A 26,829-nucleotide genomic window follows, 5' to 3' on the forward strand; every position below is an offset into this window, starting at 1 on the left:
AACGTTTATTTATTTTTGGGACAGAGAGAGACAGAGCATGAACGGGGGAGGGGCAGGGAGAGAGGGAGACACAGAATCGGAAGCAGGCTCCAGGCTCTGAGCCATCAGCCCAGAGCCTGACGCGGGGCTCGAACTCACGGACCGCAAGATCGTGACCTGGCTGAAGTCAGTCGCTTAACCAACTGCGCCACCCAGGCGCCCCTGTTTTTTTTTTTTTTTTAATATCACTCTCTGGAAGAGAATAAAATTGATAATCAAGTGGACTGATTATACAAACAAAAACTAATTCTATTTACAATCCATATTCTACATTATAAACTGCCAGGGTTTTGCTGAAGTATACTAGCTTACATGGGGCAGGGGGTAGGTTCCCCTGCCCCCACGACCATGAGGGAGTGATCAAATTACTGGAGCCCACACAGCACACAGCAGGAAAAGATTGATAATGTATCCATCAATGGAGTTATTTTAAGGAAAGATTAAACAGAGCACCATGAAAGGACCAAGAAATACCTTAAAACAATTCAAGTAAAATTTTACAAATTATCAACAGTCTTATTTATGTTTACAACATTTTATCAATCATTTGAGACTGAACAGCTCTCAGAATGACAACGTTCTTGGGGCACCTGGGTGGCTCAGGAAGTTAAGCATCCGACTCTTGATTTTGGTTCAGGTCATAATCTCACGGTTTGTGAGTTTGAGCCATATGGCCATAAGTCGCGCTCCAAGCTGACAGCACAGATCCTGCTTGGGATTCTCTCTCTCCCTTCTTCTCTGCCCCTCCCCCCTCGTGCTTGCTCTCCAGCTCTCTCTCTCTCTCAAAATAAATAAATTAAAAATAAATAAAAATAAAAACGAATGGCAATGTTCTTATCTGCCGGATTTTCTAAAGTTGGGGAAACTTTCAGATGAGATCATCCATTTTTAACAGTACATCACATACTATATTACATGGGCTTAACAGCATGTCTGACTGTATTTCCTCCTTGTATAGTCCTGCCAGCTCACTATTTATTGTGGGAAACTTTCTGTCATTTCTCCTTTTGTTGTCTTTCCAATGATACATTTATTAACATGTTATACCCCTCCCTATTCTCCCCGTTTTTCTTCAATGTATTTCTATGGGTCCACTAACGCAAAAACATCTGTCAATTTACCATAAATCATTTCTTATACCTCAGTTTTCATAAATAAAACACTGCTCACACGAATGAACAGATGGTTCATTTAAATAAACAGGTAATCCCCAAACTTTCTTTCTGAGAATTTTAATCCACTTCTCTCTCTTTTACCTGATGGCCTACCCAAAAACCCAAAAATCGAATGTGAAATTCGTATAAGAAAAGGTGGGGTGGGCCAGACCATAAAGCCTAACACAAGGTAAACATCAGAGAACAGATGATCAATACTATGAAGTGTCCTTCATACTGTGAAGTGAACCGAAGTGGACAACGTGCAGAGGAAAACACTCTGGGAATCATTTTCACATGCTTTTTCAATTAACTTCACAATGATCAAACGAGTAGCTAAGTACTTAAGGCTCCCAAAGAGAGGTGAAATGACTTGCCCAAGATCACAGAAGTAGCAAAAAAAGTTTAAGTCTCAAATTCAGGTCTGATACCAAGTTGGAGGATTATTTCCTCTGTAACACAGGCGGCTTCCCAGTAATCCAAACAGCCAGAGGGTCTAAGTGGTAAAATAGCACACGGGTGGGCTTTCAGGCCATTCAACAGCCAGTGGCTAAACAGCCACTCTCTCACTGGCCTGAGAGAGATGAATGCTTTATTCAGGGGAGGTATATTCACAGAGAGTTCAGGCTGTGAAAGTGAGAAAAGGAAACCTCATTCAAAATGGAGTCGGGAAGCCATTAAGGGGGAGCTCTCCTGCACTGTCACCTGGCCAGCCTGCATATTTCAGGAGGCAGAAGGAAGACTTCCTCTCTGCCTGGCAACAGTAAGCTGCCCTCGCCTGCTGCCAATGAGAAGCCATCATCATTAGGAACTCTTATTTTCCTCCAATAAACTTTTGTTCAAAACAACGCCTCCCAACTTCCTCCTTCCCTCTATAAAGGGATGTTCTCCTCCTTTTGTTCTCCAGACTTGCCAACGGTTCGCCAGAGTTTGCCTATTTTGAATTGAAATTCCTTTGCTATTTCCAAATAAACTAATTTGCTGCTCAGTAACCTTCATTGTTTTAATTTTTAAGGTTGACAAAGTGAAGTAAGCGGAAGTAATCTAAATGCCTAGTTTGGAAATCTACTTTATAAGCAAGGTTAATCCATTCACTGGATGTCTTTGCTGAGGACTACTTGAATTTCAGGAAGACACTCATGGTAAAGATGACCTAAGTCATAAGGGTATAGAAAGATCTGTACTCATTAAACAAATTCAAGAGTAATGGCGGTTCCTGTGGTTTTATGGCACCTAACAATCCAAGACAAAACAGTAGCACTAATCTGTTCAAGCGAGTTAAAGGTAAGCTAGCATACCAATGTGCTCCATGAAATGTATTATATACCAAAAGGGCAGAGAAGAAAAACAGACTTCAACAACAATCAGGACTGCCATATGATACCTGAGTTTACGATAATTCATATTACCCTGTGAAGAGATGAAAATGTACCTACTCACTCTTATTAACCCTGGAGCATTAAATATCTGCTTGGAAATCTTAGATTTATAAAACAAAATAAAAGCTACCCATCCATATTTTTTGTTTTATAAATTACGAACACAATGGTTACATAGAAAGTAAGAAATAAACTGTGGATGATAACGGGAAAAGACAGTATCATTCACTGTCTATGTGCTTCCAGACTGAGAAGTAGATAGAATCTACTCAGCTAAAGTCCTCCCAGAACCAGACTCCATCGGACTACTGCTTCTGTGTATTTCCCTCAGAGCACTGGTCATCCTGTTGTTATGGTGCTTATTTATATGTTTTCTTACTGACTGAATGATTCCACTAGGGATATAAGATCCATGAGGGTAAAGCCTGGTTTCTCCCAGCTCACACTGAGCCAAAGCGTTAAATAAATACTGTTACCCTCTTCTCCCATTTGCTGACAAGAATTCTGAGAGCCTGTGAAATTAAGTAATTTGTACAAAGTCACAGAATAATTAAAACAATGGAGACTCATCAGCCTGATTTCTACGTACTGTGTAAACAAACTTGGCAGGCTATATTTAGAACAAAGATAGTATCAAGCTGAAATTCAAATAGCCAGTAGTGTTTAAAATGCATCAGTTAAGAAAACAATCTCTGAGGACCCTTTTCACTATATATAAACACAGTCAGACTTCTCATAGCTGTCGCCACAATACACATTATGTTACACTATGGATTTCACATGAATTCACTATGTCAGTTGTTGTTAATTGTATATCAATATGTCATAGTCAATTCGTGTGAAATCCATAAACAAAGTTGTCTTTGTTACCCTTTGGGAAAAAAAAAACAACTCAATTTTGCCCCAAGGTATTAGTGTTGCCACTATAAAAATAAGAGCAGATGTCAATGGTTCTCGCTTTGGATGATGTTGTGAAGAAAATCTATCTGATACTCTTGATTTTAAAAGCTATATGTTCATCTTAGAAAACCATGTAGGATGAACTGGATGTTGGTAATAAAAACAGATTCATACTAAACTGGTTACTCTCAATAACTGTTAAAGCTCTATAAATTAGGCACCATTTTTCAGAGAGGTTCTTAGGTAAAGCAATATTTAAAATCATTTTATGCCTCCTACTACAAGTGGTATTTATAAGAATTGAGGCCAAAAAAAAAAAAAAAACAACAAGAAACGATTCTTTGGAGAAAACAATTTCTACAAATAACTGACGTTTCTTTGCAAGTAACATTCAAATTTACTGCACCAACTGTTGTACATACATAGAAAAAAGGAAACTAGATCTACAATTTTGCTAATACCTTGTTTTTACATCTATCTATTAATGAATATATATTCGTTGCCTATTAGCTTATCACTATGCTGGGTGACAGAAGATAGAAAAAGAAACACAAAATGCAATTTCCACTAGTAAAGAGACCAGATGTGGGAGGCATCAGTGGCATCTCACTTCATGAGAAACTTCCTCAAAAAGAGGAAGGAATAGGGGCACATGGGTGGCTCAGTCAGTGAGCATCCGACTCTTGACTTTGACTCAGGTCATGATCCTAGGGTCATGGGATTGAGCCCCGCATCAGGCTCCACACGTGGAGCCTACTTGGGATTCTCTCTCTCCCTCTGCCCCTCTCCCTAGTCGTTCTCTCTAAATAAATAAATAAATAAATAAATAAGTAATAGGAATGGTTAAAAATTAAAAAAAAAAGGGGGGGGGGTGATGAATAAAGTTGGACTCAAATAGTTAAAGGAAATTTTTTCAGATCTGGAGAGGATTTTGTATTCCACCCATTCATTCTCTTGAAAAAGGAAATAAGTCGGTGGCTTTCTTACCTAGTAGTCCAGTATGGTTCTCGAGACTTCTAGCAATTTGTTGCCATTCTGTGGTAGGTTCAACCCTAAGAAAATGAAAGGACTGGAATAATCATGCCCCTTAAAAATGTTCTGGAACCTGGGATCAGCCTTGGATCAAACAATCCACTAGGATAGAGTCCAGCTGCAAGATAACGTGTGTTTGTGATCTATGTCACTGATTTACAAGTCATTCAATGTCCAGGAGCCCCTTCTATACCTACTTTACTGGGAATACGATGTCACTGCTTGGTAGGATCTCAGAGCTATCAAGAAAACAGGCTCACATGAAGCGGATTTGAGGAAAGATTGACACAGGACAGGGAGACAGCCCAGTAAGAGCTGGGTTGGAAGGACAGCCTCGTTTACTACATACAGGATTTTGGTCACCCTCCTCTGACATCTAGGCAAGGCATCCTGGACTCCTTTTAGGAGGTACCTCAAAGAGACAAGATAACAGCACTCTAGAAACTTAGAATCTCAGGCAACAAATTGTATATCACAGTAAAATGCTGGAAAATTCAACAGGCCATCTGCACAGGCATGTTTCCTGGTAAAAGCAGACAAAGGGCCTTGGGATTTTCAACTCGGATGAATTATCAGGCATACTTTTGCATCTTATATGAAGTTTCCTTTACATTACTGCAAAAAGCGGGAGCAGCTAACCTTTCAGAAGAATGTGACAATATTAGTGGAACGCTGAAATATTCTGAAAGGCTACTTTGGTAATATATGTTCCTTCTTGCTGTGTATCTTATGTAATTTTGCCAAAAACAGAAAGGGACTGGGTAAGAATAAATGTTCAAGCAAACATACCTTAGTCACAAATTAAAGATTAACACTTTGAATGCTTTGTATTTCTTGCTGCTGCTTAACAAAAGCAGAAATTCTAGGGTGGTTGTTTATTCAAAGAGGCAAAGTAGGTGTAAGCCTGGTTGGTTTCCAAAAGCATTCCATTCGTTTTCTGAGTTTTGAAATAGCACAAAATGTAAATATGTACAATGGACTCAATGAGTTCAACTCTGCCCCCATTAGCACCACTGCACTAGATCTATATCAAGTACAGCTCTCAATTTTTGTCTCAGAAAGAAGCTCTGAAAGGTTTAATAGAAACATCCTGCAGCAGTAAGAAGGGAACTACTTGTTAATATGGGTACAGCATCACCTAAGGAGGGAACCATATCCTAAAAAATAAGGCCCATCTTTAAAGACCTCTTGTTGATATTTCTATCACACAGTGTCTACTTGCTATTTACAATATAAACATGCTTTCTTTTTAACCAAATGAAGGGACTTACTGATGCTCCCTCTATTTGTAACCCATGCTCAGTAAAAGAAACTCTGAAGAACCATTTGCAATTCATTCAGATGATAAAAGCTAAGAGAATGCCAATCCTTTATTACCAATTCCCTGCAAATTTAGCCTTCCTACCCAAAATAGAATCAGAATTCATCAGAATTTTAAAAATACGCTTCCCTGTGAGTTGGGGATGGAAAGGGGATAGACAAACTGATTCAGCACGCCTGAGGCAATTGTATGTTACTTCTCACTGCTTCCAATTAGGATGTCAGCACTTGGCCGATCAAATCTGATTTTTCTTCCCTCAGATATACCCTGTTTTTCATCGTGAATTATGCCAAGGTGTTTTATATAGGAACACCACTGAAATAATGCCTGGTGTATGTTTAGCAGAATGCTAAACCAAACTATGTCAGGCAGGAGCTAAATGCCCGGGGAATAAAAAACATGCAAAGTTACGCCCCCAAATACTATCAACTTTCCTCTCAAAAGTCTTCTAGAGCTGTAAGTAAGAAGCATTGTCAGTTCATGTGTGATTTTTGGGAAAGTTGTATGAACCAAGTTTTCAAATGCAGATGATAAGGTCAGAAGGATGAAGGCTTACAGGTATGAGGATCTGGAAGGAAAAAATGGGGATGTGGCAAGGAGGTCAGGAGTTTGAAGGGTAATGTCAGAAACCTGTGAACAGAAGCTTACACCGTTACGTAACACATTTGCTCCTAGAAGTGATGACTTTGTGTTTCAAATTTGGGACCATCATTATCCATTCTAGGAAATTCTTTAATTTCTCCAAGAAAGATTTCCTGTATGTGTAAAACGCTGCAAAATTCCTCCACAGTACTTAGATAGTGGGTGCTCAAAAAGCAGAAAGATACATTCGGGTTCAAATCCCACTCTGTCACTTACCAACCCTGTGACCTCATGAATACCTCATAAACCTCAGGGCCTCAGTTTCCTCATCAATCAAATGGGAATAACTATACTATCTACCTGCTATGTGATTTATGAGGAGTTAAATGTAAGTTTGTATAAAGCCAATTCCTAGCACCTAGAAAATACCACTAGAATATAATTGTTCTTATTATAAGTTTATCTGGATGTGTTAGGTGAAAGTTTTCCAGTCTCTCTTACATAAGTGCATTCTGACGGCCTTGGTTTATTGTTCTGGTAAGTGGCAGTGGGGGAGGGGGGGTGGCGGCGGGGAGGTGGTTTTCCAGTCACAGCTCCTGCACTGCTGTTCCACAGCACCAATACAAGAAAGAAGGCAAAATGCCTAATTTCCACTCAGACCAAGTTACCAGAGGACTATCACCCATTTACATCCATTTATACATATGTGTCTGTGTGAGTGTGTCTGTGTGTGTGCAGAGAGCGAGACATGGACGTTTGTGTACGTATGTGTACACAAAGAGATCAATTCACAGAGATAAATAAAGGGCGGAAATTAATCCCCATTCAAGGTCTATAAAATATTTCATGTGAACTCGGAAGGATAAATGAAAGTGAATTAGTCTCTAAACCACAAAAGGTTTATTATTAATCTTTATTAAGGTCTGCGTTCATATTTTCCAGTAACTCAGAAACGACTCCATTATCACCAAATTTTCCTCCCTTCCCTCATTTTAGAGCATGATTCACGAAGTAAAGATACTGTTTCCATTAGTTCATTTACCTATATACCTATGTGAGTAATATACATGTAGACGATGAGATGTGCTAAAGTGAATACCTCCCAAACACTGTCAGTGAAACGTTTCCAGATTTCCGGCTTTAACTTTCAACTGCTAGGTCTCTGAGCCAGAATCACTGGCCATTTCCCACAAAATTCTACGCCCCCTTCAGCCCTACCTTTTTCTCATAGGGTGTCTAGTCATACATCTTCAAAGACATAAACCCCGGACTGGATGCAGGTGGGTAGACGTAAGACCTGAACTGGGAATCGGAAGCACCCATGACCAAGACGGATGCTCTCAGTATAGGAACTGGGGGTAGAAAGCAGATAGAAGGAACGTGGTTCCACTCAATTACAAGACTGGGACTTCTAGGATTATGAAAGCTGAATCTAAAAGCCTTCACTAATCTTTGGTAATTTTTTTTTTTTCAGTTTTCAAATCCTGTTTGTACAGTACTGGTATGAAAAGATCCTTGATATTTTAAAATTTTATGTCCCCCAGGCCTTTGGAAGTGCCCCCTTCATCAGACTTGCTGTTTATGTGAACAGTCAACAAGCATGTACTGAGGTGGGTGGCCAATTAGGTGCCCTCCCTAGCTGAGTCACCAAGCCTACTCAGAGCACAGGGCTTTAGTTTCCTCCCAAGCACCAACACAATCAAATACAGGGATTGTTCCTGAATATCCAAAAACTACATGAATGTATAGAGTCTAGGGAAATCCTGTTAGCCTATAAAACAATATTGAATGCCAACAGCTCAGAGAATGGAGCTCAGAGAATTAGGCAGCTATAGGCCACCTAATCTCTATTCTTACTGTTAACTTCTCTCATGCATTTCGGGAAGGGCCCTGTAAGTTGATTTACCAGTCTTTAAATAAATTAACAGTAACCTTTAATCAGCTTTCTGAGGCTACGGGAGACAAACGAGCAGGTATGTGCATATACCTATTACACACACAGATAGCAAGTATTCATTATTTGTTTCGTATATATATTTAATTTTACTATTAGGAGAATCAGAATTGCACAGGAAACATATGTGGATTAGAAGGGTACAATGGTACTTTACCAAGGTGAGGCTGAACTACTCAGACATAAATGCTTTCTGTGACTTCTGATGAAACAACACAGTCATTTGTTAATGAAAAATGCAATGAGAACACTTTGAGAAGACAAAGAGCACGTACGAGAAAGGAACACTTTTACTGAAAATCTGCAACAAGAGAAGAATAGTTAAAAGGGGGTGACTAAACACATCCTAGTGCCTGACTATATGAAATCACGACTTTTGAAGGAGGAAACATACACTGTCATTTACTCTTTTCATATTTTAATTTTTTGAAGACAAATTTAATTTTAATATTGTGAGTCTTCAATGTAGACAATTCCCTTCTTTCCAAGGATCTGCTTTCTTAGCTTTCGTTTAATAACAGTTTTACATTCGACACCAACTGCAATGCCGTCTTGTGCTTGGTGCAGGGTTATGCTACTGCAGTGATATAAAAATAGCAAAGGCAAAAAAAAAAAAAATACACAGCAGACCGGAATAGTAGACCAGAATAGCTTAAAAATTGAAGCTTTCAGATAAAGCTCTCTGAAAGAATTATAATAGTTACAACACCTGATTCCATGCTGTAAAAATCATTCTTCTTTCATTATATAATATTAAAATTACATTGGGGATTCATATTTCTTTCTCCCCACACTGATACACTATTAAAGTTATACTGGGTCTCAGAAGAGTTCAAAATCCAAGCTGCACTGGCCTGCTGTGTCTGTTTACTTAATCTATTTTTATAACACTGCGGTAGCTGAAACCAACATACCAAATACCTGCTTCAACATTCTGCACCGCATTGATTCAAGAGATAAAATTTATGAGAAACAGGCAGCAAACTATGTTTGTTTTTAATAAATCAATCTACTCTATAGTATTAAAGTCAGGGCCATAAGGAACCACAGCTATACTGTTTTAAACATCTGAAATACAGCCCGAAAAGATTTTACTTTTTTTTTTTTTCTAACTCTGTTCCTTCCGCCAGGTGAGACAGTTGCCTACTTCACCTCTGCGAAATAACACAAGTTGCAAGTCGAGTGTCTGTATCAATCCTCCCCAGGTTTCTTGATACACAACAGGCTGTCCGGATAGATGTATCTTCTCTACAGCAACCTAGCACAAGAACATACTATAGCTAAATTATTAAACAAAATACACCCTTGACTGTGAACACCTTTCTTGCCAAAGAACAATGCCAAATCTAACTTGTACTTTGTGAAGCATTTCTAACAGTTCAGTGTACCCAAGAAAAATAAGCTTGAGAGTAGTGGCAGAATGGGATTTGCCAATTAAAAGTTGTTGCCATAGAAACAGGCTTTAATATGTTCTATGAAAAATATGAACATGTCATGCTTTCTCTTTAGTCATTTACATTTGAACATAAAATGTGAAAAACACAATTATAGAGAGGAGTGTAGCTCCCTAAGGGAGCATCAAACACATTCTCTTGTTCGTAAAAAAAAGAAAAGTTCCTTTTCTCAACCAAAAATGAACACATACACTGTTTTCTCGAAATTTTTTATAGATTATTTGAGTAATATATCACTTCAGTGTATGGTGTGATTTTTTTTTCCTAAAACTCAGCTTTTTTTTCCCCCCAAAGTACTCTCCTAGATTTATATTTTCTGAAAGTCTTCAAACACTGTGCTCTTTGAAAAATAACTTTAAAAATAGCTTTTGAATTACTCAAGGGGAAGATCATTACAAAGGATCCTTTGACATTCTAAACACTCTAAATACCACATGTTAAAAAGTATTTTAAGTACATCATTGAATGTTCCTGACTGTTGACTCAAGGGATTAATATGGGTTAGACTCTAGCCAGATGACCATAACCAGCCACAGGATATAAAATAGTGAACTACTTTATCACTTTTATTACTGTTTTACTAACATAGCCCATGACAAGAATTCTGGACATAGTGCTATCAGTCTTCAGGTGGTGACCCAGAAGATAAATATTAATGTTTTGTAGAAATTCTATCATGCCGTTCCCAGATTGTACTCATTTCAATATCACTGCACAAAAAGCAAGTGACACATTGAAAATTTGTCTTTTGAAAGGCTCAATCTATTATGATGTGACTTGATTCATTATGTATAAAATGAAGTCATCCTATGACTGATGAAAATTAAAAATTATTTATTCCTTCATCAGTTGAGCACAGAATTACCCATTCATGGGGGAAAGGAGCTGATAGAATACTTAATTAATACATTAATATTATATGCCATTGATTATTCAGCAATGGTATGATTATTTATAACAGATTTTAATTGAGTTTTAGATGAAAGAGAGTAGTTAGGAAAGAGGAGCTTAAGTTTTTTAATCATAGAAGATCACCTGAATTAAAATATTACAAGGTATGTGAGAGTTCCAGGCCTATAAATTCTTCTCTGTCTTCCCTTTGTGAGTATTTTCTCCCGCACCAAAGAGGGCTAGAGACGACTTTATTTACTTAGAGCAACAATGGCTCTTGGAAGATTTAACCTAAGAAAAACCTAAATACAAGAAGAAATATTCTTGAAAAAAAAAAGGCATTTATTTTAAAATACCTTACAAATTCATTTTTTAAAAAGCCTTAAGCTATTTACCTTTCCAATTAGAGTAAAGATGCAAATCACATCTTGAAACTAAGTACTGTCTGCTGCGAACCAGGAAGAGTTCTCTTTCTGAGATTCTCCTAGAGATGTATAACCTCTCTTGCGTTACATTAAAAAAGTATGAAGTAATTCTTAAAACTACGCGATCACTCTTCGGTCTTCCTTTCAGGCCTAAAGAGTAGATAACAACTAACTAAATAAGCTGTATGAGAACATGCCCACCAAAGAATCAAATCTGCAAGCAATACTCAGATAAACAATTGGGTAACTCCGGAAATAGCCTATCTACTGGTACAAAGTTCAGAATTATAAACACCGGACAGTATGGGCTTATACAATTAGACATTTCCCAAGAAACACAAAAGAATGTCTGTTTTATCGCGCAAGAAGGTCCTCCCTCTACAGATTTAGATTTCAAGTTTTAAAATCAAAAGTTGGAAAGCAAACATCATATAAAGTCTGCACCTGCCCGTGAGCGTTGAAAACAACCTGCTTCAGTGCCTGCCCGATGTGGTTCAACAACCAGCACCATGCCAGGCTGCCTGAAAGGATGTTAAACACTCAGGCTCTAATCTACTGGTTGTTTAGTTTCTTTTTTCTAAGATGTGTTGCTTGTAGAGTACCGTCATTACTGTCATTCAGTTTAATGGGTTTTAAATTGACAATGAAATGTAATTTTAAAAAAGGTAACTTCTAAAACTCATTTGAACTTAGTTCGTATGCTTTTCAAACCATATACATTTTGTCTTCGATTATTTTTCTATAACTCTCTAGCCAGGCAAAACAACAACAACAACAAACAAACAAACAAACCTGGGAGCAATGCTCTTTGGGGAAAAAGGGTTATTTTACATATGAAAGGTAATTTTTAAAAGTTTTTATTATACCCTGATATATGGACAAAATGTACCATGACTGGTAGCTACTCCACTAAGAAGCATTTTCTCTGGGGGCGCCTGGGTGGTGCAGTCGGTTAAGCGTCCGACTTCAGCCAGGTCACGATCTCGAGGTCCGTGAGTTTGAGCCCCGCGTCAGGCTCTGTCTGGGCTGATGGCTCAGAGCCTGGAGCCTGTTTCCGATTCTGTGTCTCCCTCTCTCTCTGCCCCTCCCCCATTCATGCTCTGTCTCTCTCTGTCCCAAAAATAAAATAAACGTTGAAAAAAAAATTTTTTTTTAAATAAAAAAAAAAAGAAGCATTTTCTCTGGACAGAGTTTGCTAGAGCGGACCTCCATCCACCGCCCCCTCTCAAGTGTAACTGTTCCTAAAATAAAACATTATAAACTTCTCTTGCACACGAAGCATATGGTGTCTATAGTAATTCAAATATAAATGACGTACGTTTTACATTTTTAAAAGTGACATGAAAATGTTTGTCGCTTTGTTTCCCAAATAACTAACACAGGCTGCAAAGTCCAACTCTCATTTAATCTAACTAAATGATAAATCTTAATAAATAATAAATCTAAACCCCCCTTTAATGGCCTGGATTTACTCAGGTGCTATGAGTGCAATACGGCCGTCGCATAAAAAGGGAATCTGAAGGAAGTGAAGGCAAAACCACTTTCTCTTAGTCACCAATTAAAGGGACACGCTCTAAATCATTTTCGTTCATGTGATTTTTCCAACGTGACAGCAAGAGTCTTCAAGGTAAAAGAACCCCGATGTGTATCATACCACATCTGCAAACTAAAAATTTAGCATTTATCTTCCAGCCTCCGCATGAGTACAGTGCAAAACTGCCCAGAGGATTCCTCCAAAAACAACTCGGGAGTGGTCACTCGGGAATTAGTCCCGTGGCAGCTATTCCACAGGGATAACAAACCTTTGTTGATCTCGTTACAATGGATCCTTTACACCAGCTCGTCTAATTTCATCTAATGTATTCTCTATTCATGAAACAGTATTCCTCTATAACCAAAAGTTTTCAGATCTATGCTATTTTCAGAATACTCTCTGGCTCTATACAGAACATGTAAACAGCTCTTAAGCCGTGGAGGGTCACAGACACCTCTCTGTGCCATGCTCTCAATGTCCAGAAAACTGTGCATGTGCAATTAAAATAAAACATTGGGGCCTTTGGATATGTGCACCGAAATCAAGAACTTCCTTAGGAGGTCTGTGAACTCCGAAAGAATCCCCGGGTTAAGGGGGGATGCCACGCTGTACCCCGTTGCAGTGGTTGTTGCAGAAAGTGGGAGGACTTGTCTAAGCAGCCAAAAGCAAGTTGGTTTGTACAGAATCATTATTTGTGTTGTTTTAAGAGAGAGAGAGAGACAGAGAGAGAGAGAGAGAGAGAGAGAGAGAGAGAGAGAGAGAGAATATGCATGAGCATGGGGGAGGGGAGAGAGAGAGGAACAGGAGATGAAAGGGAGAGACAGACAGAGACAGAATCTCAAGCAGGCTCCACACTGTCAGCGCAGAGCCCGATGCAGGGCTCAGTCCCACAAACCAGGAGATCATGACCTGAACTGAAATCAGGAGCTGGACGCTCAACCGACTGGGCCACCCAGGTGCCCTACAAAATTATTATCTATAAGTAGTCTGAGGGAGAGGCTTTCAGTGGATAACAGGAAGAGATTTTAGAGAAATTTGGTAGAAACTTGCACTGAAACAGAACACTGATACCACCTGACAGGAAAGCCTTGTTACACGGGCTTCTAGAATCCAGAGGTGGCATCATGCAGGTCTTCCTTTCTGAGTGTGATCGGAAGGGTGGCCCGACTATCTCTCAGGTGAGAACCACCCCTTGAAGGAGAGGTTACTGGGAGACTCAATACCGTGTAGAAATCGAAGAGACATAACTCACTCTGCATAACTGCCTGGGATACATATCCAGTAACGTTCACGGACAAAAGAAGTGGTAGAAAAATAAAAATGACTCTCCAGAAAAACAGTTTTCCCGTTATTTTTGGATTTTCAAAGTTCTAATTCCTCTGTCACATTTCAAATTACTTGAGGCTTCAAAGAAGGTACAGTAAAGTCTTACTTCCATCATCTCCCTAGAGATCCTCTCACTAACACAATTTACTTTCTCCAGCTTTTGTCATCCCCGTTTTAAAACTGTATGGCAAGGGGCAAGGATTCTATCATAGATTCATAATGTGCTCTTACACTCATAAGTTCACATTATGATTTTAGGAAAGAAAAATGTTTCCTTGCCCTTAATAAATCATTGTCGTGAGTGGCATTCAGCTTAACTACTGCGTAAGACAAGCAGGGGAAGAATGGTCAGCTAGTTTTCCATTTGGCTCTTTCTACTGCCAAGTGGGTTTAAAGGCAAACTGTGTCATACTTATATTGCTTACTTGATTAAACATTACCACCTCTGCTTACTAAACAAGTCTAAATATACCTTCCTTGGGGTAACTAGGGAGTATGTTATGACTACTTCGTTACACTAAAGTGCTTTCTAAATCAACTGACAAATACACCGAATGCTTAATATGTCCCTAGCCTCAAAAAAATATGATCCCCGTCCTGAAGCAGGTTAGGGTATCAAAGAGCAGTTGAAAACTGAAGTAGTAATAAATCAATCAAACAATTATTTGACATCAAATAGCTAAACCCTTCAAACTCTGACTGGGTTGATCGCTTTGAAATAAAGTTAAGCATTTTAGAGAAACACGGATTTCAGTCTTTTCTCATTCTACTAAGTTACAAAGTGAAACTAGATCACACTTTAAATCAAAGAGATGAAAACACACCTCTCATAGAAACACATGTGGAAATTATCATCTGTGCAAGGAAAAAAAATTATCACTTGCCCTTTGAATTAAGACACATTTTGGGGCGCCTGGGTGGCGCAGTCGGTTAAGCGTCCGACTTCAGCCAGGTCATGATCTCGTGGTCCATGAGTTCAAGCCCCGCGTCAGGCTCTGGGCTGATGGCTCAGAGCCTGGAGCCTGCTTCTGATTCTGTGTCTCCCTCTCCCTCTGCCCCTCCCCCGTTCATGCTCTGTCTCTCTCTGTCTTAAAAATAAATAAACGTTGAAAAAAAAATTTAAAAAAAAGACACATTTTCATTAAAATATGAATGTAGAAAAATGAAATGAAATAAAATTTTGCTAACTACTGAATATGCTAAATCAACAACACCAAAATGAATTTTCTGGTAAGTGATTTTCCAGTAAATAGCCCATCATGTCTTCCCCTCTTCTGCTATAAAATTCCAATAAGTAACCAATCAAAATGTATCCATAGTTTTACATAGTATCAAAATTTTAAATATCCCAACTAGCAGCAGGAATTTTTCTTAAAGCAATAGTGTGCATGTACAGGCAGGGTTTTTTATTTTTATTTTCTGGCAAGTAAGGATACATACTAATTCAACATGACCTGGGATTTTTCTACACCCTGCCTAAAATATGTCACTGTAGTTGAACAAGGAAACCTATAAACTTCTGCAACCTTCCCACATACCCCTATTTGTATATATTTCCACAAATCTAGATGTGTTCATCTTTCAGTCCAGGCTTTGTAACAAATAATTTTGGGGGTGCCTGGGTGGCTCAGTGGGTTAAGCGTCCAACTTTGGCTTAGATCATGATCTTGCAGTTTGTGAGTTCGAGCCCCGCGTCAGGCTCTGTGCTGACAGCTCGGGGCCTGGAGCCTGTTTCGGATTCTGTGTGTGTGTGTCTCTCTCTCTGTCCCTGCCCTGCTTGCACTCTGTCTCTCTCAAAAATAAATAAACAACAAAAAAATAATTTTGAATGTGGGCAGAGTTTAGAGCTGTAAAACCTGTTATAATGAAAACATCTATTATGAAATCTTAGTTTGGGAAAAGATGTATGATTTCTGCCATTTGGATATGTCTAAAAGCAGGGAAACATTTTCTGATACAAAGCCACTTTCGTCTATCTCACCTCTACCCCTGTTTTATTTACTGTGTACTTCTCAAGTGCTATGGCATCAGAACTTGCTATAATATCTACATCTATCTATATGTCTCTCTATATTTTTAAAAACTTGAAATTGGTTTCTGAATATTCGACTATTCAAAGAATCTTCCTGTGTAATGCCAAACAAAAACATATCAATGTTCAAAGGGAAAAACAGTGGTACCTCAATGCTGGGAGCAAATGAGCAGGGGAATACATACACATCTGAAGGGCATAAACACTCATAAATGACTTAAAAAAAAAAACAACCTCAAGACAGGAAAATGTGTAAAAGCCATACGAAAATACAGCATATGAAAATGTAGTAACTCCCATATGAAGAAGGGCTTAATATAATATTAGTAAGGTATTAGAAACAGTGCTTATGCTGCATACATTTAGCCAAGCCTTTGGGGCAAGGATGATGAGACAAAGCTATAAAACCTCTTTCAAAACCTCTTTAGAGGCTTACACCTAGTAATCAATTAATAATCTGAAAGGTCCCCCATCCACACTCTTGTTTTCCTGTTCATTCCCCTTATCTTCTTTCCCTCATTTGTTCTATCTGGCTCAGTGTCACTTAGACCTCAAGATAAACTTTGAATTTAGATGCAAGGAAAAAGTCCAATTTGAGCAATCTGGAAGATAAGGAGAGTGTCAAATTCTCAAATTATCCTACTTTCTTTCTTCCTCTGATCATTTCAGACACTGTATTTTAGGTATTCAAGGACCAATATGTTCTACAACTGATTTTGTGGGCACTTCCTATTTTTATACTTTATGACACATCTTTTAAACTTCAAGTGTGTAACAAAAGGAATCTTCTCAAACACAGAGAACATAGTAAGTAAGCGATGGATAGTGAAGGAATCTCTTCATCTCAAAGTTATACAACATATGTGCCACTGACCAATAGTATAAAAATCTTCATACCTAGAAATCTTTAAGACGAGTTCATTGTTGTTTAGAATTAATATTAACTCACCCTGTCTGGGAATAAAAACCAGTCTGTGGTTTTTACGCTCTGTTTCCTTTTAGAAATGACACCTACTTAGAAGGTCTTTAATTCCCTTACAACGTAAGCATCCTATGTCATTAGCTTCAGTCTATCTCAAGGAAATTAGGGACCTTTACCAATTCAAATGGAGCAGAGGCAAGAGACTTAGCCATCTTCGTCTGAATCTTTGACCAAAACAATTAACAACAACAAAAGGCCAAAATAAAACAAATTTTAAAAACTCAAAACAATCAAAAAAAACAAAAATAAATAAATAAACAAAAGCCCTAACAACCTTATTACAACCTCCTGGTTCTCTGTCACTTATTTGCAGCAATTATTAAAATGTCATTTAGAAAAATCTGTTCCGGTAAATTTAATGAAGACAACTCTGAGCAATTTGGAATGGGCCCAGGAAAAGAAAAGGCATCTTGCCAAAAAAATATAAAGTACAATCAAAACAATAGTTTGAAGGAAAAGGTGAAATGATTAAATACTTAAGTTTCTAAGAAAAGCCACGATGCATCCACAGGTGGTTGGTTTGGGAAGGGAAAATGATGTAATTATTCGATATTAATGATCGCTAGTTGGCCAAGATGACACATTCTGATAAAATATTTCAGAAATAACCATATCCTACATGTATAGGAATTCCTGCTTCAGTGTATATTCTGCACATTTCCTAGTGTCTTCGATCAAAAAGTAACCCTCAAAGTTAATTATCAGAAATGTCAGCAGTACCCACTTACACAAGTCTTTACATTTAACTATCATTGTTTTCAACCCACATTAAGATGTTCGGTATATGTTACACATGACGAATAATCACATGATAAACCAAAATATAGTTGATACAGTAGTCAGTCTACTATAAGGAGTTTTAAAACTCCTAATAATGATGTAACATAGTATAGGGTCTGATTTCTTGGTATTATCAGAATTATAAAAAGCTTTGAACATCCTTAAAGAGGAAATCTTTCATAAGCACATTTAACAACACTTTTCCAAAAAAACTCTCGTTATTATCTAAATATCAGGTGGGAATACATTTAAACAAATTCAGAGAAGCTACAGCATTGAAAACATGTTTACATTATTTTATACCTAGTATATATCTTATGTCTATGTCATAGTAATAAAATATGAGCTTAGCTCAACTAAAGTACAATAAAATATTTTATAATACATAATATACTATAAAACATATTATTTATAATATATAACATAATTTTATTTATGATAGTAAATAAATATAGGAACATGTCCACTACCACCTCATTTAAAAAGCAAGAACAGATGAAATATTCTTAATACTCTGTTCTTGTGCCCCTGCACTTAACAACTGTGCATTTTATTGAACAATAAATTAACTAATGTATAGTTCTCTTAAAATTTGTGACAATTTTGATTATAAAAGAAATGTAGGGTACTATAGAAGATAGTTTACTCAATGTTAAAGATTTCTAAACAAGTAACTGCCAAAGATTCTGAATCAGGAATGTGAAATCCAAATATTTGGGGTGTCACAGCACCATAGGTTTTTTGTTTGTTTTTAAAGTTTATTTATTGAGGGGAGTGGGTAGGAGGGGCAAGGAGAGGGAGAGAGAGAATGCCAAGCAGGCTTTGCTCTGCTCAGCCCAGAGCCCAATGCAGGGCTCAAACCCACACACCGTAAGATCAGGACTTGAGCCAAAATCGAGAGTTGGACACTTAACTGACTGGGCCACCCGTGCGTCCTAAGCGTAGGTTTTAATTCTATCAATCATTTGTCTTTGGGCGCATGACAACTAACATTTATGGTTATATAATGTGCGCTGAGCACTGTTTTACGGGCTGCATACATGTTCACTCATTTAAGCCTTTACAATCCTATTTGGTAGGTACTGTTATCACCCTCAAAGACAGGCTGATGAAACGGAAACACAGTCATATGGCTGACAAGGGGAGGAGTCAGGGTTTGAACTTCTCAACTTGGGCTCGATAACCCCTCTATCATCCCAAGCTACAGTGTCTCTTCTAAACTATGCACAGGTGATGGTCTAGCAGAGGAACAGCAAGTAGGTACAAACCAACCAGACTGAAAGAACCCAAATACAAACAAAGACTCGGCCAATCTAACAGAGCCTCATACCAGCATAATTCTATTAAAAATAGTAAATGCCATCTTATCAAAAAGGAAGACACTTCTGAAGACAGGAATGACTATCACCATTATTAATGGCTTCTTACAATGAATATCTTCCAACTACTTGGAACAGCCTCACGGTGAGCACTGTTTTCCTCACTGCCATGAGTTTGGGGGTTTGTATTAAAGCAACGGGAAGTCAGCATGTGAAACACCAACCACAACCTCTACTCCGTATCACATGCTGAGTCTAGGCAAAGAGAGGAAAAGGGAAGACCAGGAAAAAAAGAGGTAGTGAGGAAAAGAGAAACACAACCGGGAGAAGATGGGGAACTGAACGCAGACCCTGAGGTGGAGTAGCAGTTTCCCTGGGAGGCAGAGTGTGCCATAGCCTCAGGTCGTACCCCTCAGACCGTACCCCTCAGATTGTACCCCTCAGATCGTACCCCTCACACTGCACCCCTCAGACCGTACCCCTCAGATCCTCTGCTAAGAGATGGAGCTGGGACAAAAGGTGTAATGCTTCTGCCTTTTTCACAACAAGCTCTTGTTCATAAAAACACACCGTTTCCCAATAAAATGTTACTTCAGATTCCTTGGGCTTTGACACTCCTCTCAGCTAGATCTAATATACGATCATCTGCATAACAATTTGACAAATGGAAAGTTTCCAACAACTATTAGTCAGCAAGTCGTATCCGCCATAAACATTTCTTTCTGCTTCTAAAACAGCTTCGTATTTCAGGTATAAACCACAAATAACAATGGCACTCTCAAAGAATCTCTAATTTAAGAGATCCCAACTAGGAAGACAGAGCTGTATTGGGGTATTAAACAAAAGATTGAAACAGCTGATATAAACAACTTAGGTACAGTTCAGTTTATATCCTTTCAAGACAATATCCTTTCAAGACAATATGTGAGAACATTTGAGTCAAATATCTGTATACAGTCTTAAAAAAGGGCCTACATTTTTACTTTTACATTTTCAGTCATGAATTTAAACAGTGTTGCTGAAATAAATTTAAAAAACCCCTTCTTTTGTAAACTGTAATTCCAAATTACACTTAAAACTATTAATTTATGGGGCCTCCTGGATGGTTCAGTCGGTAAAGTGTCTGACTTCAGCTCAGGTCATGATCTCGCAGTTGTGAGTTCGAGCCTCGCATTGGGCTCTGTGCTGACAGCTCGGAGCCTGGAGCCTGCATTGAATTCTGTGTCTCCCTCTCTCTCTGCCCCTCCCTCTCTCCCTCTCTCTCTCTCTCAAAAACAATAAACTTAAAAATTTTTGACTATTAATTTATGAATATATTGATGTGTCCTATAGCAAGAATATAAAAATATGGAGAAATTTCTCCAGGAAACAAAGGGTTAATATCTAAACTTGGATTTTTAGTCTAAAGCGAAATAAATGTGGCTACCATTGCATTGCAAAATACTTCTTAACCCTTGTTAAATTATATAATAGCATTAACTAGTTGGAAATTCCTCTAAGGATTTGAGAAATATATGGGAACTTAAGTACAAGGTCTCTATTATTGTAATTATTATTTATTTTTATGAATTCATTACCCAAAATGTTGTAAATATTTGTATGCATAATTCAACAGTAATCAGTGGTGTTTATCTTGACTAACTGATAATCTACAGACTGCAATGCATTTATGATTTCAATGGAATTAATCTTCAATTCTCTACACTTCATTGTGAAAAGAGCTATAAACAGTTTGCCAAGAGGAGCCTTTTAGCACCGAGGCTTTATTTGCAGGAGGAAAAAAAAAAAAAAAAAGTCCTCTTGGGCAAACCCATCTTTATTCACTGCAATATATAACTATTCTCAAAAGGAGCTAATAGTCTTAACTCCTTGTAATGTACATGTTTCAAAGATATCTTCTTTGCCATATAAGATATAAGAATAACAGACATATTTCAAGAAGCAACACACGATGAAGTCAGTTTTTCCTTGTCCATGGGAAAAATAATGACAAGTCCTTTTCTGACCTATGAGAGTGCAGAGGATCTGTGGGCTGGAGGCAGGAGACGACGGGGTGGCAATCTGACTTGTTAACAATTCCAGCATCCCTAAAGTCCTCCTCTGTTTTTTCAATTATCTTTCCATGTTCAGATATACACTGAACACTTCATTCTTGCTTGGCAAATTTTATTTAGATTATTCCACAAGTAATACATCAATTTCACTTTCCTGGCAATCACATCCTGCCCATTTTCAGTTGGCTTCCTTCGACGCCCAGTTGACACCCTTGCTTGAATGGTCACGGTGTGTCAGGGAAATGCCAGGGCCGATCTGTCAGCTCTATGGGTTTAAGCCACTGTAGTGGGGCTACTTAATGATTTATAATAGAGCTGGGAAGTGACCACTGGCAGTGCTGCTGGGAGACACTGGTGGCTGACACCGATTACAGAAAGCAGTACAGATGTTTTCCCAGCGAAGATGCCCCGAGCATCTCATTTCATCGGGTCATTGCATGTGCCCGCTATGCAAAAAATGAAGAGGGATATTCAACCCCCTCTGCTTGCAAAAACAAAAACAAACAAAAAAAAGCTAACAACAAAACTAACCATGTCTTCGGTAGGCTTTTAAAAATCGGAGAATTTTCAAACAATAAAGGAAAGAACATGGTTTGTAATAAGAGGTGACTTTTATAAGTGCTCCTTCTATAGTTGGGCTACTCTTTTCTCCTAATTCATAGTTATCTTTCAACTTAAATGTTTCTAAAGAAGAAAAGATAAAGGAGATCCTTATTAAAAAAAATTCTTTATATGTAGAAGAGACATATTAAAGAATTTACAGGAGATATGCCATTTAGGATTTGCTTTAAAATACTTGACCCTACAGTGCCCCACACCCCAACAATTGGGATGATAGAAGCAACTAGATTAACAAATACCAAAAACTTTCAACACTGGATCATGGTACATTATGGCATTCTCTCCACTTGTTTGAAAATCCTCGTTTAAAAAACTTAGAAACCTATAAACATGGAGTTTCGCATTAAGTCACTACTTTCCCTAAATTAGCCAAACCAATTGAGAGTCAAATATAAATTATGTCTAATGTTTTTTTTTTCCCTGAGAATAAAGGCTTTAATTAATTTAAATAAATACATAATACATTCTCAATCTCATTATAAAATTAGGGACACTATTACTCAGGCTATCTTTGCTACATCCAACTCTTAATGTCTAACATTCTGCGAAGTATTTCTTGACTGTTAATTAAGGGCAAATGAGATGGTACCTTAAGAAGATCTGTGTTAATTCACCATCTAAACTGACATTAGTAAGCAATTATTTTGATGTCCCTCATTTTCATAATGAATAGTAAAACAACAAAGAATGACAACGACATTCAATTGCTTGCTCACTTTCCTAGTTGGCTCCAATGTTTGTCTTTTCATTATGCCTACATATTTAAATTTCAGCCCTGCAACTTGTCATAGTCTACCCTCCCAAAGCATCAGACTGCCGCATGTCTAAAATATAACAATAAACTGTTACAATTCTTTCATTAATCTTCCAACATGGACCACTTAAAAGTAAGTGAGGCATTATAGCCTAATTCAGTTACATTTTCCATAGCATCTACATTCAAATGGAAATGTATCTGCCAGCTTATTAGGTGCTGAGGATATTACATTATACTCTGTAAAGTTCAGCGAGATGACTCACACAGCAAAATAAAAAGAAAAATGGATTGAAATGGAATAAAATTAAGTGCTATAAAAATCAACTGGTAAAAATTACATGTGATAAAGATTTGTACTTTCCCTGAAAATTACATCTTGAAATCAGAGATATATTGGTCTTTCAGACCAGAATAAGACACTTCTGATGGTAATGAAATTCAAGTTTGGAAAGTTGTTACTCAGTATTCAAACAACTACAAACCGTCCGGCTAGGATTACAGACCCAGTTAACAGCCTTTTAGCTCCACTGTGATCACTGAGACTACTGGTTTCTTCCCCCCACCCTCCCCAATTTTAATTTGGCAGTTAATAAATTATGGAATCTTAAGAGTTGAAAGAGAATTTATTTGTTTTTTAAAGTGTTTTAAAAGTTTCTTTTTATTTATTTTGAGAGAGAGAGAGAGAGAGAGCGAGCATGAGCAGGGGAGGGCAGAGAGAGAGGGAGAATCCCAAGCAGGCTCCACAACTGTCAGTGCAGAACCCGAAGCTGGGCTCGAACTCACAAACTGTGAGATCATGACCTGAGCTGAAACCAAGAACCAACGCTTAACCTTCTGAGCTACCCAGGCGCCCGAGATGGAAGAGAATTTAGAAACAGTGTTTGGTCAACCACCTAATTTTGTAGATCAAGAATGAAGGCTCATGGAAGGTCATTCTTGCTGTCCTCCTAGGTTATAGCAAACTTAGCATTCCTCTACATGTCAGTCTTGACACAGGCTGCCTTGTTTGAGCTTTTGAAAGATTCCTTTATATCTTCGAGTCTAAAAATTTATCTTCCCTCTCCCTACCCACTACTATATATATATACACACATACACAAAGATTTATACGTGTATGTGTATATATAAGAGAGGTATCTCTTAAGCTGACAGAATATCTCTGAAGAGAGAAAGTCCCTTTAAACTATCTTGGAACTTTCAGGGGGAAAAATAAAACACATAGACTTTCAGCCTTGTAAAAGGTGTTTAACAGAATTGCATAATTAAAATAATTTAGTCCTGTTGCCCTGTTACACCAAACTCAAGGCTATATCAATTGTTAAGAAACTGCTATTAAGACAAAGTAAAATTAAGCAAAAGCTTCTTAATTTTATTTTCAGAAGCTGTATTTAAAAGAAAAAAAATTAACTACCTAACATCGCCAACATAAACTCTAATACATCTTTTTGGCAATCTCCGTATTAGGGAAGATAAACTGAGCTGAAAGGTTCAGTTACATCCACCCAATTTGAGATCTCAAAATTTGAAAAAGGCTTTATGACTTCACACAGAGAACAAAAGATGACAGGGGCGCCTGGGTGGCTCAGTCGGTTAAGCGTCCGACTTCAGCCAGGTCACGATCTCGCGGCCCGTGAGTTCGAGCCCCGCGTCGGGCTCTGGGCTGATGGCTCGGAGCCTGGAGCCTGTTTCCGATTCTTTGTCTCCCTCTCTCTCTGCCCCTCCCCCGTTCATGCTGTGTCTCTCTCTGTCTCAAAAATAAATAAACATTAAAAAAAATTTCAAAAAAAAAAAGATGACAATATTAATGTGCGAGCTATCTTGGCTCCTAGTGAAGCAAGGTGGGAACCGCGAACTTTCAACCATTTTATCTCTTTGTTTGCTGGGACCTGAAGAGTTAAGTCATGTGCTACTTGCGCTTAGCTAATCAAGTAACAAAAGAGACTTCAGAACTATAAAAAGTAACAGAAAATTATTTAGGCCACATACACATTTCGATTTCAAAATTTACACCCTGCTAAACAACACACTTTTGGGATTACTCTTTGGAAAATTTATTTCAATACATATTTGGTAGGTTTTAAGATCACTGGTGATACGACACCCAGGTATTTCAAATTTCTAACATACTTAAGTGCTGGCTACCTAAGCCGCCTGCCACCATCCTATGTGTGGCAGTGCATACGGTAAGTGACTGCTATCCTCTGAAGAACTTCCCAAAAGAATCACCAGCTATAAAAGGCTAACCTCAGTGTGACAGAAGAGACTGCAGCATTCAGGCAAAGCAGGCCATTCCCGTGGAGCTTCTAGTACATTCGTAACCAAGGTCCTAACATGGCCTGTCCTGGACCTTTCTTTAAACCTCAAAAGTGGTTACGCCTAATCAAAGGCAGGACAAGTCAAAAAAATAACAAATTGGATTCATCTGCACCTTTGTAATAACAGATCTACTGTCTACTCGTCTGCAATCTCTCACGAGGTCTGACTTTTTTTTTTTTTTTCCAGGTTGGAGGTTTCCGTCAAAACCTGAATACTTTAAAATATTTTATGAGAAGCTAAATCATGTTGGCAGGATTGGGTTTGGAAAAGAGTCTGAAGTTATAAATATGTTCCAAATAAAATGTTTAAGATATTTAGATTTTTACTTTCAAATTAAATCTGGTCGCTAAGTGGTCAATTTAGGCCATAAATATATAGTGCAGTTAAAGCTTCCGTTTTACAGTTCAGGGGACTTATCTGATTACTACATCATCTGGGATGTCAGACGGGTTTCAGCTTCCACATCAACTGACGCGAGGTGGATTTCTGGAGGGATGGCTGGCATGTAATGAATTTATCCTTCCTGACCTCCGCCATGCTGTACATATGCTGGACATGTAAAAACAGTGTTTTACTAGAAATCACAAAGAACGCATTGTCCCCCGGCAAGTGATCTCTTGCTGAGATAACAGAAACACAAAGTTATTGTAAGTCACACTATAGTTACATTGTACACAGATGTCTCTTGTCTTAAGGAATTTTAAATATAAAAGATGCAGGCACTACTAAACAAAGATGGTATTATTGTCTCTATCAATTACATAACTTTGATCAAATCAGAGAAAGAAGCAACTCTATTCCAGAAGTTCTGTGTGAAGAATAGGGGCATCTTGAATTTATAATGTACTGTGGGAGCAAAAAATTCACCTGACAGATATTCTCTTTACAGAAAGATTTTGATGGAACATGGCTACTGTATCAACACAGGTTATGTTCCCTGGGGCTATCAGCTGCGTGAATGATGGATCTCATTCTCGATTATGGGAGAAAAAAGGCATGAAAAAGAATGAAGTGTGAGAGTGATCTGCTGAGGACTATTATCCACAAAAGGGCAAGACTTGACGTATGTGTTCTGCATTGCAAACTACCCGCTACCTTGTAGGTGCTTGGTGAATAGATACAGTGAAGAAAGGATGGTAACATTTAGGCCCAATCTCTGGTGCTGAGATTAACCAATTATATGACATGTACTTAAGCATGTAACGTTTAGTGTTCTGGAAAGCTGAACTATCAATACCTGCCTCAGTGGGCTGTTTACAGAAAGAATAAAATCACGTAAGTGTAAGCACATGGCCAGTCACCACAATGTCTGACATATAGTCAATGTTTGGTAAAAGCTTATTGAAAAAAAAATGCTAGTTTAATACTGGGCTAAGACAGAAATTAATTTCATTGGGCTTATTCCTTTATCTACCACCGTTATCCTACTCCTCTTTGAAACTTATTGATCTATGAATTTAGCTGGAAGAGTTCTAATACTTCTATTTAACTTAATGATACTATTATATCCCAACCAAATCCTTACCGCAATACCCTTTATCCTGGTATCTTGTGCCTCAATCTATAAAATTAACAATTGAGTTGTTAACATTTTTGAGTAAAGATTGGGCTCTTTGGTGTGGAAAGTATGTATAAATTACAGTTACTATTTAAATCTGTAGCTCTCAATGCTATCTTCAGATGCTAGTAATAACATCTCAGAAGTAAAAAAGACATTAAATTTTTAGATGCAAATGAAATTCTAAATCAAATGCATAGTTCCACTATTAGAAACATGGCTGAAAAGGACTATCTTTTATCATGTTCCTACAAAGTTAGTCCTAATTCTGATATTAATATGCAAAAATTGGAATTTTTCATGGAACTTTACCTACTTTATTCGATATACATTTCTGTGATGCAGTTTCCTTTCCACCAAAAATATGGAAACTTCACAAATATTTAGACAATTCCACAGGTATTTCATACCTGTTCCTT

The 26,829-nt window shown here is 37.9% G+C and overlaps 1 protein-coding gene across 24 annotated transcripts in view; it reads right to left on the reverse strand.

Annotated features, from left to right (window-relative positions):
* The window catches only part of MBNL1 (muscleblind like splicing regulator 1), a 205,081-nt gene that overhangs the window by 61,666 nt on the left and 116,586 nt on the right, over positions 1-26,829 (reverse strand). The window lies entirely within an intron of this gene.

This window comes from Prionailurus bengalensis, chromosome C2 (genome assembly GCF_016509475.1).
Source record: "Prionailurus bengalensis isolate Pbe53 chromosome C2, Fcat_Pben_1.1_paternal_pri, whole genome shotgun sequence".
Taxonomy (NCBI): domain Eukaryota; kingdom Metazoa; phylum Chordata; class Mammalia; order Carnivora; family Felidae; genus Prionailurus; species Prionailurus bengalensis.